This window comes from Triticum aestivum, chromosome 1D, assembly GCF_018294505.1.
Source record: "Triticum aestivum cultivar Chinese Spring chromosome 1D, IWGSC CS RefSeq v2.1, whole genome shotgun sequence".
Taxonomy (NCBI): Eukaryota; Viridiplantae; Streptophyta; class Magnoliopsida; order Poales; family Poaceae; genus Triticum; species Triticum aestivum.
In genome coordinates, this window is record NC_057796.1 from 335,374,482 (window position 1) to 335,381,943 (window position 7,462).

Here is a 7,462-nt window from a genome sequence, read left to right on the forward strand (position 1 = left end):
TTGCATCTGCCAAATTATATCTTTACCAATCTTTTACCCGAGAGGGATTGAAAACCCCTCTTACGCGTCGGGTTGCAAGTATTTGTTCTTTGTGTGCAGGTACTGTTTACATAGTGTTGCTTGGTTCTCCTACTGGTTCAATAACCTTTGGTTTCATCACTAAGGGAAATACCTACCGTAGCTATGCTGCATCATCCTTTCTTCTTTGGGGAAAAACTGATGCGGACACGACCCATTAGCCTTCATCCATATCAATTCCGATCTCTATCACGATCATGGAGGAATCATCCATGTATCTCGGGGGCTCAACATCAACATTGCCCTCGGGCGACCGTGCTGATCGTCGCCTCCTCGAGCATCGCTTTGACGATTGCTTCCGTAGAACTGTGCGAAATTGAGTCTAGAACAACCCTGTAAAAGTTCATCGCATTCTGATGGAGGAATCTTCGGGAAACTCTGATCTAACGGAGCCGTGTCGAATCTAGATGGGAATCTGGATGAGTTTAGGGCAAGGAGCCCAGCGTCCATCTCAGACATCCTTTGGAAGATCCAACTGTTCATTGGCTGCAGAATTCCTATATCTGCCACCCCTCAAAATTTTAGCTCGATCCGACCGCTCAAACTTCGGGAAACTTCCGATGAGTGGATCAATTTTCGGATCTGTTTTCTACACGAATCCGAATCCGACCCGAGTTCATCTTTCTCCATGGATGGGATATTGGACATCCTTTTTGGAGGAGTTTTTTCTTAGGGTATTGTGTGTTATCCTCACACATGTACCCCCAAATTTTGAAGCCTTTTCCGAGGTAATCTTCACCGTCGCGTTGGTGTAAAACCAACCCGACAATGTTGCTCCATGGCTATCGACCTGCGCTAGACAGATCATTGCTTTATCGAGCCGAGGTCAACCTCATCGGATCATCACCTCGGTGAGCCGATCAAGAGTCCGGCATCGTGAAGGCTAAATCTTCACCAACATCGTTGCCCCATGGATTTTGTAGGTCGGGCGTGCTGGCATCACCACACAGTCACTTCATCAAGCCGGCATTGATCGCGTCATAAGTTATGCCCTGCGTCGGGCTGGCCTGGCCATTGCTTCTTCAAGCCGATGTCTAACACGTCGACCTGCTTCGACACCTCAGCTGGTATAGCGGCGGCAACGTCACCTTATCGAGCTACTCCGTCACCTCGGCTGGACAGGGGGCATCACCATCTCTTCATCAACCTACTCCGGGGACTTCGATGTCACCAGCCGACCAGCTTCGTCATGTTAGCTGGACCGGGGGCTTCGCCTCACCGCATCGACCATGCTGCGTCGTTACTTTGTCACGCTGAGATCCTCGCTTGGTCACCTCGGGCTTGGGGGTTGGGACCTCGGACAGGCCGAGGACTACGTCTTCGTCCCGCCACAAGCCCGGACCTCGTCATCGACGCCGAGCACATTAACCAGCTAAGTCGCTTTCATGCTCAAATTTCCTCCAATCTTTTAAATTTTGTTCGGTTCGACCAAGCATTATATTTGTGTTAAACAAAAAAATTATTTGTCAAAAATGGTGTTTGTCAAAAACAAATTTCCTTTTCCCATGTTAACTGGGGGTTCTTAAATTTACATGAGTTCTTTCATAATAAGTGTTTTCTTCTTAGTCGTTGCAAATTATTTTTCTACTACTCCTTTCTTGACTCGAGTGTGTGGTCAATAGCCGGATAGCTTGGTTTCTCTATAAAGTTGCTCGAGTTTAGTTCGCTAAATTAGCCTAAAAGAGAAGCATTGTGCCTTTAGGATGGAAGGTTGAAGCCAAAGGCTGACCCGCTTGAAGTCTTAAGATCGGATGTGTCATGTTAAAGCACGACGAAAGCACAAACTAATTTTAAGACCAATTTTCGAATTGCCACCAAAAACTTGATTGACCTCAGACGTAAAGTTTTTGCACAAGTTTTTTGGTTTTTAGAGCTTATAACACTTTTAACCTATTTTATGTTTTCCTTTCAGGAGGCGCACATCCTCTTGATCGAGGTGTTCTGCGTGATGGTTTTGCTCTGGAATTTTTTTGACCCGCAGTTCGGCATCTCTCCTGCCGAGTTGCACCCCGGTGTAGTCAAAAAACATTCAATAGATGAAACAGTTCCCGATAGATTCGATCCTCGGGTTGGTCGGCCACACCCAACCCGAGTCTGGGCTACTAGCTATATATTTCGGTAGAGAATAAATTGCATCAATCGAAACATTCCACAAAAAATTAGCCCAAGGCCGAGGTGGTTCACCACCTCAGAAGTAGTCTGGCATAAAGCTCGGATGCAAGTAGCTGGCTCCATAGAGGGCATTTTCGGCATTAAGCTCGGCTGAACTCCTTCAAAGTTTTTCAAGAATGAGGTAATTTATGACACCTCGGATGCATATCGGCGTTGGAGCTAGGCTACAAAAGACACCTCGAATATAGTCCGGCATTGGAGCTCGGCTACAAAAGACACCTTGGATATAGTCCGAAATTGGAGCTTGGACGCAAGAGGAAACCGCCGCACGGGAAAATCTTCAAAACCGAGGTGCGGCGTAAAAAATAACAAGACATTGTTTAAAGCCGAGAACTTAAAGGGGCTCCTCGGATGTCTGACGTGTAAACTCTTCGGATTCACCTCGGTGATCCTCAAGATCGAAGATGGGAAGATTTGTTGAACCAGTTTTCAAGACCGATGGCTAAAGACGAAGAACAATTCGAAAGAACCGAGGAGCACCCCCAACTTGAGGACCGGTTCATGGGGCTACTGACGGTGTGCTAGACTAGGGGGGTACTCACCACGTCACCTACCGACCAGGTGGGTTGGGCCGAGGACCCCCATGCGGTTCACTAATGGGCTTCTTCAGACAGCTGATGACATATACGAGGAAGATTCCACAATACTTGGTGATCAAGACAAGGACTCCTCTCCAACAATGTAGCCGACTAGGAATCTTGTTATCCTAGGCCTCCGGTACATTATATAAGCTAAGGCCAGGCTAGTCGATAGAGATGTGCTAGATCATTAGAACCATACACAACATACGATCTCGAGGTAGATCAACTCTGTACTCGATACATCATCAGCAATATAAACAAGAGCAGGACGTAGGGTTTTACCTCCATCAAGAGGGCCCGAACCTGGGTAAACACCGTCTCCTTCGTCTCCTGTTACCCATCGATCCAAGATCCACAGCTCGGGACCCCCTACCCCGAGGTCTGCCGGTTTTGACACCGACGCAAAACCCCTCATATAGCAGAAGATGGGCACGTGAGGCCAGCTGTGGGCCCCACAAGGCATCAGGGCACGCCTGGGTGGGGGTGGTCGTGCCTTTTTTCCTTGTGAGCAGCTGGTGGGCCCCCTCTGGTATTTCTTTGCTCCATTATTTTATATATATTCAATATAAAATCTCCGTGAAGTTTTAGGTCATTTGGAGTTCCGTAGAATAGGTATCTCTGTTGTACCTTTTTCAGGTCAATAGTGATAAAAAATAATATAAATAATAGTAGGAAATCATGATGCAAAATGGACGTATCACTTGCTTGTCTCTCAGGCTTGAGAAGCTAATTTTTGGCGTTGTTTGTCTTTTCTCTGTGTTTATTTGTTTCTTGTTTGCTGTGTTTGTGTTTGCTCGATCAACACCTCACTCAGAGTTATCGCCTTGTGTGTTCTCTCTTTCGTTTGACTGAGTGTTTTGTTTCGGACCCTGTTTCCCTCTATTATGCTCTCTTCTAAGTCTATGTTGTCTATCACAAGTGTGCAAATTGATCTGAATTTGTTTTCTCTCCAACATTGATAACCCACAAGTGTAGGGGATCAATTGTAGCTTCTTCAATAAATAAGAGTATCGAACCCAACAAGGAGCTAAAGGTAGAATTTATATTCTCTTCAATTTCTATCGACCACCAATACAAATCTACGCACACTTAACATTTGCTTTACCTAGAACAAGTATGAAACTATTTTGTAGGTGTAAAACTAGAAGTACTTTGCAAAAATAAAACTAGGGGTACTTTGTGAGAATAAAACTAAGAGTAATTTGCAAGATAATAAAAGTTAGTTGTTTAGTAGAAAGCTTTTTATAACACAAGAGAAAGATTTGTCCCTAGGCAATTGATAACTAGACCGGTAATCATTATTGCAATTTTATATGAGGGAGAGGCATGAGCTAACATACTTTCCGTACTTGCATCATATGTACTTATGATTGGAACTCTAGCAAGCATCCGCAACTACTAAAGATCATTAAGGTAAAACCCAACCATAGCATTAAGTAACAAGTCCTCTTTACTCCTTGTCGGTGTCAAAACCGGCGGATCTCGGGTAGGGGGTCCCGAACTATGCGTCTAAAGTCGATGGTTGCAAGAGACAGGGGACACGATGTTTACCCAGGTTCGGGCCCTCTCTATGGAGGTAATACCCTACTTCCTGCTTGATTGATCTTGATGAATATGAGTATTACAAGAGTTGATCTACCACGAGATCGTAATGGCTAAACCCTAGAAGCCTAGCCTGTATGACTATGGTAAGAAGTATATCCTTTCCGGACTACGCCCTCCGGCTTATAAAGACACCGGGGGGTGGATCTAGGGTTACATAGAGTCGGTTACATAAGAAGGAATATTCATAGTTGGTCGCCAATCTTGCCTTCCACGCCAACGAGAGTCCTATCCGGACATGGGTACAGTCTTCGACCTACGTGTCTTCACAGCCCATCAGTCCGGCCCATGGATAACAGGCCGGACGCTCGAGGACCCCTTAGTCCAGTACTCCCTCAGTAGCCCCTGAACCTGGCTTCAATGACGAGGAGTCCAGCGCGCAGATTGTCTTCGGCATTGCAAGGCGGGTTCCCTTCTATCTGAACTACAAGATAGTCTTCGGGTGCGGTGATATTATCCGGACCTGTCACACACCAGACGCAACCGCAGATAGAATATAATTTTACACGAGTCGAATCCGCTGACAACTTTTCGTAGCACGACATTACGTTCGACCGGCCATAATTCAAAACCGTTTTTGTGTTCACCGCTCCACGTCCCGAGACGCGGTTACCATTGGCACATCTTGTCAAAGCAGAGATCGTGTCCCCTTATCGTGGGATTCTCATCAATGCGGGCATGGGTATCCCAACCATGCCGTTTATACAACCCTGGGGAATAGGCGAGTTCTAAGGCGAGTGGGGAGGCGTTCAATATTCACTGCCTTTATAAGGGGATAAGGATTCCCTCTCCCTCTCCCACGCCTCTCTCTATCTCCGCCCTTCCAAACTCGAGCTCCAGCGCCCAAGTTCTCATCTCCTTTCCACTCGAGCTGGTACTCAACCATGTCCGGATCCGGAGGTCAGGGCAAGTGGATGGTCTCCTCCGTCAAGGAAGAGGACATTACTGAGCTTCGGGCGGCCGGATACTTGGCGAAGGAAATCGCCCATCGTCTGCCGGCCGAAGGACAAGTCGTCCCCACGCCGAAGCTCAACGAGAGGGTGGTATTCATCCCTCATTTCTTCCGTGGACTAGGGTTCCCACTCCATCCTTTCGTCCGCGGGCTGATGTATTATTATGGGATAGATTTCCATGATCTGTCCCCGAACTCTTTCCTCAACATCTCGGCGTTTATAATCGTGTGTGAGGCCTTCCTCCGCATCCAACCCCACTTCGGGTTATGGCTCAAAGTCTTCAACGTGAAGCCGAAGGTGGTGGACGGCCAGCACGCGGAGTGCGGAGGAGCCATGGTGAGTAAGTTGTCCAACGTCTCCTGGCCAAAAGGCACTTTTTTGGAGACAGTAAAGGAGTGGCAGAAACAATGGTTCAACATCACAGAACCCCGCGGCACCACCTGGGCCACAGCTGCCGAATTCCGCTCCGGTGCTCCCATGCGACTCACCTTCTAGGTCGAGAAGAGTCCGGACCGGTGTTCGCCCGATGAGCTGATAGCGCTGCAAACGCGCGTTCAAAGTATGATAGCCAAGAATGTCAAGCTTGTCGATGTAATCCGGGTGATGCTAGTTCGTCGGATCCTCCCGTGCCAGCGCAGAAGTCGCCCTGTCACGACCGGATTTTTGGGGTAATAATTTCCCAGAAAAACGGCCTTTGTACTCACCAGCCCCAGGATTACTGTTAGCTGATGAGGCACCAACTTGATACAAGAAATCCAAGTAAGGTACAAAAATGTGTAGTACACGACCATTGTGGCCTAGGAGTACAACACTTGGTTTCTAATGGTTGAGGGCGGAAGCGGTTAGGTACATCTGCGTCTATGGGACTCCATTTCCCACAAGAACAGCTGACCAGGATAACTCCTATCTTCGCGAGGCTGCTATCATCAAATACGTAGATTCCGGGGCTGTCACCGCGATGCTTATCTCCATGCGCGAAAAATCTGGCCAAGACAATAGCCAGGGACAAGCCAGTGAGTACGTTTGAATGTACTCGCAAACATTAAGAACACGGGTATAATATATCAGGAGATAATCATGCTCCGAAACATTCATGATGATAAGTCTGCCATGAAGTAAACAAAAATTTGTGATGCATGCGTGCAGAGAAAATATGGACGTGCAATACGGAAGTAAAAGAAATGCACTGAGCGAGTGTCTAAAATGACTCCCCGAAAGGTTGCAGATAAATTAACGATGCCGCAGTCGGGCGTCTGAGCGACACCACAGAAAGAGCTTATGAAAGGTAAATAAACAACCAGTATGCCACAGTCGGGCGTCTGAGCGACACCACAAAAAGGGCTTATAAAGGATAAATAAACAACAAGCATGCCGCAGTCGGGCGTCTGAGCGACACCACAGAAAGGGCTTATAAAGGATAAATAAACAACAGGCATGCCGCAGTCGGGCGTCTGAGCGACACCACAGAAAGGGCTTATAAAGGATAAATAAACAACAGGCATGCCGCAGTCGGGCGTCTGAGCGACACCACAGAAAGAGCTTATAAAAGAATAATCACAGTGAATACCCAGGAGGTAGAACCATCCCAGGGATACTCAATAAAATACATAGTGTAAGTGGTTAGTCCATAATAATAACAAAATTAAAACATGATCCTCAGATGTCACAGGTCATAAACAAAAATCTAGTCTAGCCGTTCCTCCATCCGAAGACCATCACTGAGTTCTAGCTAATTCGTTCTCCATCCGAATACCGTTACTAGATTCCACTCAGACTGTGGTCCTTAACTATGAACATGGCTATCCAACAGGAAATATCCTCTGCAGAGGGAGTACGATTTCCCACGAGTAACGGATTTATTTAGTCCATCAGGACTAATTCCGCCTACGGCCTTTTAATTGAAAACATGCCCGACCTGCATACACCAGCTTAACTCACCGGTGTCTGGAATCACCCACGACACCTGCTAAGCAAAACTCTAAGTGGGGAGGCTACAACCTCGACGTAGCATGGGATCAAATTTATATTCGCGTGCTCTAAGGGGTGCCCCCCTCTCGGTCCCAACCGGAAACACCC